The 9,135-nt window shown below is 45.4% G+C and overlaps 1 long non-coding RNA gene across 1 annotated transcript; it reads right to left on the bottom strand.

Annotated features, from left to right (window-relative positions):
- Window positions 1–4,148: 4,148 nt before the first annotated feature.
- LOC120713913 lies at window positions 4,149–5,102 on the bottom strand. Its single transcript, XR_005691319.1, has 3 exons — window positions 5,058–5,102; window positions 4,288–4,353; window positions 4,149–4,185 (listed from the first exon to the last, which is right to left on the bottom strand). It is a non-coding gene; the product is annotated as an uncharacterized LOC120713913 (long non-coding RNA).
- Window positions 5,103–9,135: the final 4,033 nt, after the last annotated feature.

The raw sequence follows: 9,135 nt of genomic DNA, 5'->3' as shown, positions 1-9,135 counted from the left end.
TTCTCCTATACAATGCAGAAATCAAGTTCTTTGGCATTTTATGGTTCTCGGGAAGCACATCATCAAATAGACTAAGTAATTTATCAATGCATTCTACGGAGAGGTTATGCTGTGACTTAATTGCCATCAATCGTGCCACTGCGGTAATTTGTGCAACACTTGTGAAGTTATGGAGTGGCTCTCGTGAAGAAGACAACATGGTATAAAATGCCTTAGCATCTGCTGGTGGTTCATCTTCTACACTATGCATTGCATCACCAAAATCGCCTAACAGTTCATCAAAGCCATCAGCAGTGTTATATTCATGACCCAGTGTAGGCTCACTCACAAGATGCTCTCCATGTTCAGTCCATATAGTATACCCAGGCATAAATCCTCTTTTGCACAGATGCATGGCCATTACATGCCTCCTCCGTCTAACTCTATTGCAACAGTCTGAACAAGGACAAGCTACTCCAGTTTTTTCAACACTAGAACCAATACTGAAAGCATTGTCTAGAAAGGTATTTGTGTTGCTGACCCATTCTTGTGAATGACAACCATTGTCATTCCAACCTTGGTACATCCAACTACGGTCTTCAATCGACATGGCTTAGAATGCGACAACAAACTATAAGTATACTGGAGCATAAACCATATTCAAACAAACAATAAAAAAGGGAGTTATCAATTGCAGATCAAAACACAACCATATATAGTAGCAGATCAAAACACAACCATACTAGCAGATCAATTGCAGATCGAAATAAAATACACATTCCACCAAAATTTATTAGTAGATCAATTGAACAATGCACATTAAAAAAATTGATTAGGACATAAAAAAAGCTGAGAATAGTGAAGTTTTCTTCTCACCTGCAGGCCTTCCTTGCACTGCAACGCAGGTACCCTTTTCCCCTTTGCAGCTTGGCTCGGTGCAGCTTGATGGGGTGAGGCAGAGGTCGACGACGAGGACGAGGCGGAGGTTGACCCCCACGTGCTCTTGAAGGGCGACGACCCGCAGCCGCCAGGGATGGATGTGGTTGCAGTTTGCTTGGTGCCGCCGCCCTTGACACCGACGAGGGGAAGGGGAGCTTGCTGCACGCCGCCCCTGAGGATGAGGAGGGGAAGGAGATGGGGGCGCCCCTGGCTGGCCGCCGCCACTGCCCAAGGACGAGGGGGGGAGGGGATGGGGTGCAGGTGGCCGACCGCCGCCGCTGCAGGACAAGGAGGGAAGGAGATGGGGGCGCCCCTGGGCCCTGGCCCGCCGCTGCTGTTGCCCGAGGACAAGGAGGGTGAGGGGATGGAGTGCAGGTGGCCGGCCACCGCCGCTGCAGGACGAGGAGGGAAGGAGATGGGGGCGCGCGCCCCTGGCCGGCCGCTGCTGCTGTCCGAGGACGAGGAGGGGGACAGGATGGGGTGCAGGTGCAGGTGGCCGGCCGCCGCCGCTGCAGGACGAGGAGGGAAGATGAGGAGGGGAAGGAGATGGGATTTGGATGAGATGGGGCGCACAGGTAGCCGCGGCAATGGAGTTGGGCGGAGAAGATTTGGCGCCAACGGAATTGGCTAGGCGGGGAAGATGAAGAATTTGGTGGCGGCGGAGTAAAATTGGTGAGGCCTAGGGTTTGAGGTCAAGTGTGCGATTCCCTACCATTTTTTGATACACTCCTAGGGAAATGTTCCATCTGGCTGCTCCTGTGGCACCGGGCGCCAAGACATGTACCTGACGAAATGTGCAACGGTAGGGAAATGCCAACTTTCCCTAGGAAATCTACAAAACGGGAGGGAAATAAAAGATTCCCTACAGTTTTGAGGTGCAGTCCTAGGGAAACAAATGAGTCCCTACGGTTGTGCAATGTTTCCTAGGGAACAAAACTAACCCTAGGGAAACATGCGATTTCCAGTAGTGCCAGAAAGTAAACTAATAAGCTTATTTGCTTGCTGTCAGTGACCTTTTAGCTTCAGAACAAGCTTATACAACAAGCTGACAATGACTTTAATTTGCTGCCTCAATCAAAAATATACTTACATGACAACAAGGCAAAACAATTTTGCAATTACACTAAGCAAAAGTATAACGCATAAATAATACATCCGCTCGACCAATGAGCTAAATCGTAGTATGCCTTGATAGGCTAGACCTCGACTTGATCCAGCATGCATGGACCTTGACTTTATCCTACTACAGCCGGATGTTGGGGGGGAAGGGAACTCTGCTCCTGCTGGATGTTGGAGGGACCAGCGCCCTGCACTTATGCAAATGTTTTGGAAAGAAATGTAAATAAATATACATAAGATTGTAGCATTAAAAAATGGCAAGTAAAAAAGGATGCTAATATTGTGACAGCAAGGCAGGTAGCAATGCATAAGCACTGATTCATAAAAAAGATCATTCAAGCTATCTACTCCCATCAAGAATTTCAGCACTCGACATAGAATACATGTTAGTAGTCTCGCCTTGACATGTAAAGCTAGCTGTTATGCCCATGTAAAGAATAGACAATGATTCTTACCTTAGCATGTAAAGCTGGTGGTCATACCTCTGAAGAAAGGTCTACATGATCTTCAATATGATCCACTACATGATCACTTCCTAGGTGGGTAGGTATTGAAATTTATAAACCTAAAACTGCAAGTATCAGTAACCAAGAAACATAGATCATGCTAATGAGCACTTAAAGTCTTAAATAGATAACTTGAGCACAATAGTAGTACCAACAGGTTGTGTACACCACTTCAAGTACTAGCTTCTCTAGCCCTAAAGACAAATCAAAGCTTCAAATGTATCTGAGTTTAGTCTGCTATGGAAATCACTGACCACTCCGTGTCACTAACCACTGCCACACTGACAGATGAGGATCTTGTCATAGACAGCCTTCTCCATCACGCAAGCAAGATGGTCCACCATCCAAGCCGTGTGGTGACCAAAGGAGGTGCGGAGGACGAATTAAATTTGAGGTGTGGCGGGTAACAAATTTGAGCACGTATTATCCATCAGAGTATAATAAATCATGATAGATGGATCCTCCGCTGAAGAAATGATCCTTGTCATGATGGTCCTCCACTGAAGAAATGATCCTTTAAGCAAATTCCGCCAAGAATAGGGCACCAAGAAAACTAGCACTACCAGGATACAGCTTATTCCTGACGGCCAATAACTGCCAGGAACAATCCAAATACCGACAATTCCTGTCGACTAACCGTCAGGAACAGCCGACAGGGTTGGATAGTCAGGAAAGACCATCTTTCCTGACAATCGGCCGACAGAAATGATTTACTGACGGGAGTTCCTGTCGGTTGGTCCTAGGCTGCCCCAAGCTGGACACCTCACGGTTTGCCGTCAGGAAAAGCCGTCAGGAAACCCACTTCTGACGGTTTGGCCGTCAGAAATACCACAACCAAGGGTAAAAAAAAATATTGCACATGCAGATATGCAAACACACCATTTCAATTGTACAATGATAGTTCAGGTTGATGTCCCTCAACATCATACAAATCAGACTGCCATCAGTCAAACAATTGGAACAAATGTATACATGACTATTACATATAGAAGTCCATACTTGACTAAGCTAGTTTGGAAAAGTGAACTAGGTCAGTTCACCTTGATATTGAATAAGAAAACAGAAGTCATAGACCTCTGCACCATCATCGTAACTTGAGGCAAATGTAGGTGCAGCACTCCTACGATGAGCAAGAGCAACAAATCGATTAGCAGCAGAAGATTAGCTCACAAGCCAAAGAATGAAGGATCTGATCTTTTTACAGAATGGCATGGACACACTATATAATCTACAAGCCCTACATTAATTTTGAAGTATTACGAGAAACAAAGAGGAATTCTACCAATCAAATAGACCACGCATGCCCTGAAGTTACACTCTAGGATCTATCATCTAAGAACAGAAACAAAGTCACTTCTCATGCCATACTTATATATTTCCTCCTAGGAAAAACAACTACTATGCTAGAACAGAGTCAGTTCTCATGCTGTACAACCTCTCATAGGCAAGTAAAAGGTCGATCTTTTTCTGTTGAGAATCACAGGAGAAAAGCCTCATCGAATGTTAATCTGTAAGATAAGGTGAGAATCGTACCACATCGGGCCTGAGAAGGAAGGCCACAACAATGGTGCTGGACGCCCCAACCCGTATGCTCTCCATCTGCAGAGCACGCCTGCGCCTCCTCCACAGCTCCACCGTCAGGCTAGCATTGAACAAGTACAATGATACAAGGAATTAACTACAATCAGACCATTCATTCTCATTGATAGAGTTTCTACAAATTCAATCATATTTTGTTGTATACCTGATCAAGCGAAGAGATGGCAAACTACACTTGCTACAAGAGTCCCAAAACTATCAATTTGCTGTCCTGAAATTAAATGGAACTAGATCAGTTTTTTGCTTGAACATGTCATACATGTAAATTCAAGGATATATGCTGTAAGAACAGAACAAAAGAGTCAATTGCCATTACATACTAATACATTCCTCCCAGGAAAAACAAGAACATGATTTAGTACTAGTGAAACATCTCTGTTAAGTAGTGAAATAAGAGTCATCAAAATACCAAACTGAGCAATACCATTGATCAAACAGCGTCAGGTGAATAAAGGCATAGTAGTGTCCTCCATGAACACTCCGCCACTATGAACTAGTACACTGCATTGAGAAGCTATATAAATATTACTCTAAGGATCCAAACTGCTCTCAAAAACAAAAACCATTAGTCTGCAACTGGCCTACAACTATGGAATTGCAAAAGTGTGTTAATCTCCTTGAGAAACATAAACAGTTATCTAAACTGCTGGGAATCAAAAGTACATAAGTAGTTAATCTCCTTAAAAATCGATGTTTGTCTTGCACAGACAAAAAGAGAAGCACTACTATATTTACATTGCACAAAAAAAATCCATAGCGCTCCTTTACCATGTAGTACTTACACTCCCGAATCCAACCAGCGTCAGCCCAGCAACAGCAAGCAAAGAACAATTGATTTCGGAACCGCACACACACCGCCACAAGCTCAAATTGCACACCTTTCAGATGTAAAACATGCGCACTGCAATTTCCTACCTGGAAGGAGGCAGCGGCGTCGATGAGCCAGGTCTCCCAGCCGGGGGGGGGGGGGGGGGCTGCTACCTGCCGTGCGCCGCGGCGAAGATGATGAGCAGCGACGACATCTAGTCATCAGAGAAGCCCACTCCCAGATCTTCTTCCCTGCAGCCGTTGGGGAGGCCGGGAGGCGGATAATGCTGTGTCTCCCTCCCCATCCCAAACCTTGAACGCGGCAGGTGAGTGCGTGAGGAAGAGGGGAGCGGCATCCTCGGCGCCAGCGGCGACGAAGCACTCGATGTCCAAGCCGGTGCCGACGCAGTCGAGCGAGCCGGCGCGCGGGGGATGGTATGGCATAACCACTTTGAATTACACCACCTCGAGTGCATTAAACATCTAAGCGCACATCAACCGGTATAATCATAGGTCTAAAGGGTAACATCCCGATGTAACCACTGAATATCCGATCGTAACACAAGTATACGTCCCGCACGAAGGCGAGTCAGAGATACAACATTCCACAATATTTTACATCACATATATAACGAAATATTTTACATCAGAGTTTTTGAAGCTAGTAGACTGAAGTTCTAGCTTTTACAAACTTATTTAGAAGATTCTAAAAGAGTTAAAAGTAAGCTACGCTTACTTTAGAAGTTCTGCAGCGAAAATTAAAACACGACTATACACAAACGTCGTAGGGTAGATGCCATGGTAAGCCCGAGCATGACATCATTCAGCCAAGTCATTGCTGGTCAGGGACGGTTCCCATTCCATAGACCAGCCAGGTGGTAAAACACTAGGCCAAGTCAAACTAGTGTTTGGGTCTTCCAAAGTCATCCCTGAAAAAACAAAGTCACCAACAAGACTGAGTATACTAATACTCAGTAAGACTCATCCGACTAAGGGTATATAGTAGCCCCATATCTAGAAATGTCAGGCTTGTGAAGGCTCTGGGGTTTCTTTTGCTGAAAAGCAACAAAGAGTAGGTCTTTAATTTCAATTTTAGCTTTCAGATTCTAGTTTTATTAACCATTCTACACCTATCTATACAAACATGGTAGAAGAATTAATTTCATCCAACCATATTGAGTATCATAATTGTTCCACTTCTTACTTTATGTGGCAAAGGGATCAAGCAGTCTCAATTTCCGCGAGAAACGGACGATTCTGAATCGAATTTCCAACCTTGCAAGGAAAAACCTAACACACACACTTGGAGTACTATCAAGTCACTCACAAGCAACCGTTGGCTTCTTATTCCGGTTCATGGATCAGTGCCACTCTCCCCGACTACAGAGAACCACCACATCTCTGCACCCGTAGTGTTGCAACATAAATTAACTTCCTATCTCTAAGAGAGAGTGGGAGGTATGTCCACTTGCCGAGCCGATCAGTTACTATACTTACCGCGTACCATATTTACGGTATGTGGCTAGTACTTTCAAACGCTTAACCACCGCTACCACACACTGCGACCTTAACAATTTATCAACACAGACGGATTTCAACCATGAAGCTTGTAACCAAATCCGTCCATTGTCCTTATAGTGATTGCAAGAATGTAAACAGTCAATTCCTATAAAGTTCGCGAGTGACAGGCAATCACTCGACTTTTACCGGTTCTATTAGCATAGCATCTATTCGGACTCAGTTCTAGTGTTCAATCAATTGGTACCTAGGATTATGCATCTAGGTTTTCATTCAACTCCAAAAACTTAAATGCACAAATAAATAATAGTAGTAAGTTGCATAATTTAAAATAATAGGATTATGCACCGGGACTTGCCTTCAATGGCATCTATGGGGTCACTAGCTTTTGGCTCTTCCGAATCTGGGTTCGGGACTTCAATTAATTCCGCAACATTGGCCTGGGCTTTAGAAATATCCCCGTCTGGTTCCTGGATAAGCTTGTACGTTCCGTCTGCTAACGAGGTTGTTTCTATATGACATGCAGTAGTTGGAAATAGTGAGGTGCTTGAGTATGGCTTTCCTTCACTATAAAGTTGTAATTCAACCAATCAAACAATCTAGATTAACCATGTCAAGTACTCTCTTCTATAACTCACTAATCATAACTTCATAAAATAACAAGGTTGGTTACACTAAGCAACATTTTAAATTGAGCCTAAAAGTTTTACATCACTAGGTAACCATTGACCGAGTAAAAGTTAATACCACTAACTGTATGAAATAACATGGAGAAAAGTTTTTATTTCAACAAAACAAAAAGAAAGATTTAAAAAAATATTTAGGGACATAAACAACATATAGAAAAGATGTGCAAAAGCACAAGCTAAAAATTGGCAAAAGGCCTACAAAAATTACACAAGGTTACTCATACCCTATACTACATATGGTCCAAAGCTCACAAGCAATGGGATCCTAGAACATAAGATACAACTAAAAAGAACTATAACTTACTCCTATTTTTAGAGCTAGCTACACAAGGATTCAACTCAAACTCACAACATCAAACTTGTAGGGCTAATCAAAAGGAACACAACAAAATTGGTTTGACATTTTTTGATTTTTCTACAATTTCCTAAGAATTTTTAAAGCTCACTAAAATAAGGTTTGAAAGGGTATGGAAACTTTGCAGAAAGGACCCTGGAAAGAATTCAATCAACGCAATCAGGTCCTTGGCTAGAGGAAGAAGAAGACAGGGAAGGGGTTTGGCCGGATTCCGGCGAGGGGGGTCGCTGGCAGCGAGGGCCAAGGGGCCAGGGAGCTTGAGTGGGTCAGGACGCACCTGTTGGGGTGCTTGGGTGCTAGATAAGTGGCCGGAGGAGGCTCGTCGGTGGTGGGGCAGTGCGCGGCGGAGGGGGCGTTCGTCAGTGGCGTGCTCTGGTGAGGGAATGGCGGCGAGAAGTGGCAGGTTAGCTTCACGGGGTTACGGCGAAGCTAGCTAGGGGGTTGTGGTGGTCGGGGTGGTGCTGTAGTGGCGGGTCTACGGCGGACAGAGCTCGCCGGAGCTGGGAAAGAGGGTGCGGTAGTGGGGAATGCCGGCGATAGGACTCGGTCAGGCTACTTATAGCCCAGAAATGGAAGGCATAAGCTAGAGGAGTCCAGGGGATGAAATCGACCAAGAAGGAGCAGAATCGGCGGCGGCATTGGCTTTCCCATGGGCGGCCGGCGATGTGGCACAAAGGGAAGCCCTCGGGGAGGCGTGGCGCGGGGCTAGCAGGCTAGGCAGAGGCGGTTTGGAGAGTGGTTGCGCTTGCGCTCTACGCGTGGAGGCGGCGAGGCGGTTCGGGGAGGAATTTCCAACGGCGGTCGAGCTCGCCGGAAGGAGAAACAGAGGCGGCGAGGCGGCGGCGCTGTGTGGAGGGAGGGAGAGGTGCCAGCGAGGAGGGGGTGGGGTCCAGGAGGAGCAAGGGAGGCCGGGTGGCGCTCCAAACGGTGGCGCAGGCGGCCGGTGGGCGAGGAAAACCGGCGGCGGCGGCGGCTTGCCAAGCTCCGGCCAAACCGGAGGTTGCAGAAGGGTAGGAGGACTATTTTGCAAAAACAAAAAAGTTCAGGGGCCTAGGAGGAATCTAAAATTTGCCACTGATCTTGGGCTCAAAATGAAAAGTGTCCAATATAAAGTTGTTCAGTTTTTCAAGATCTACAACTTTCATGTTGTGCAAACTTGCACTAGATCAAAGAATTTGAAGATATTTTCAAAAATTCAAAAGAACTCTAATTAATGAAAGGAAAACACTTTTTGAAAGCAAAATCACAACAATTTTAGACTAAATTGCAATAAAGCTGCCAAAGTAATGATTACTAGTACACTTACAAGAAAGCCCTTCACAAAGTTGAAATTACTCTCTAAGTCAAACTCTTTTGCAAAATGGGATTTGTAATTTTTCATAATTACAAATATACCCCTGATTTTGTACTGAAATTTTTTTACTATCAAACAAGGATAAACACAAAGTTCACACATTAAACTTTGATCTAATGGCTAGACACCTGAAGTGTCACAGATGGGGAGGGTGGAGAGGACTCGCCGCGCGCGCGCACAGTCGCGCGACGGTGAGCGAAGGCGAGGGAGGGTGGAGAGGGGTGGGAAGCGGGGAGGGGAAGGGAGCGCTGCAACGGCACGAGTCGAAGT

Source organism: Panicum virgatum, chromosome 6K (genome assembly GCF_016808335.1).
Source record: "Panicum virgatum strain AP13 chromosome 6K, P.virgatum_v5, whole genome shotgun sequence".
Classification (NCBI taxonomy): Eukaryota; Viridiplantae; Streptophyta; class Magnoliopsida; order Poales; family Poaceae; genus Panicum; species Panicum virgatum.
Note: the sequence above shows the minus strand (reverse complement) of the source record. Positions and strands in the feature narration are given on the sequence as shown.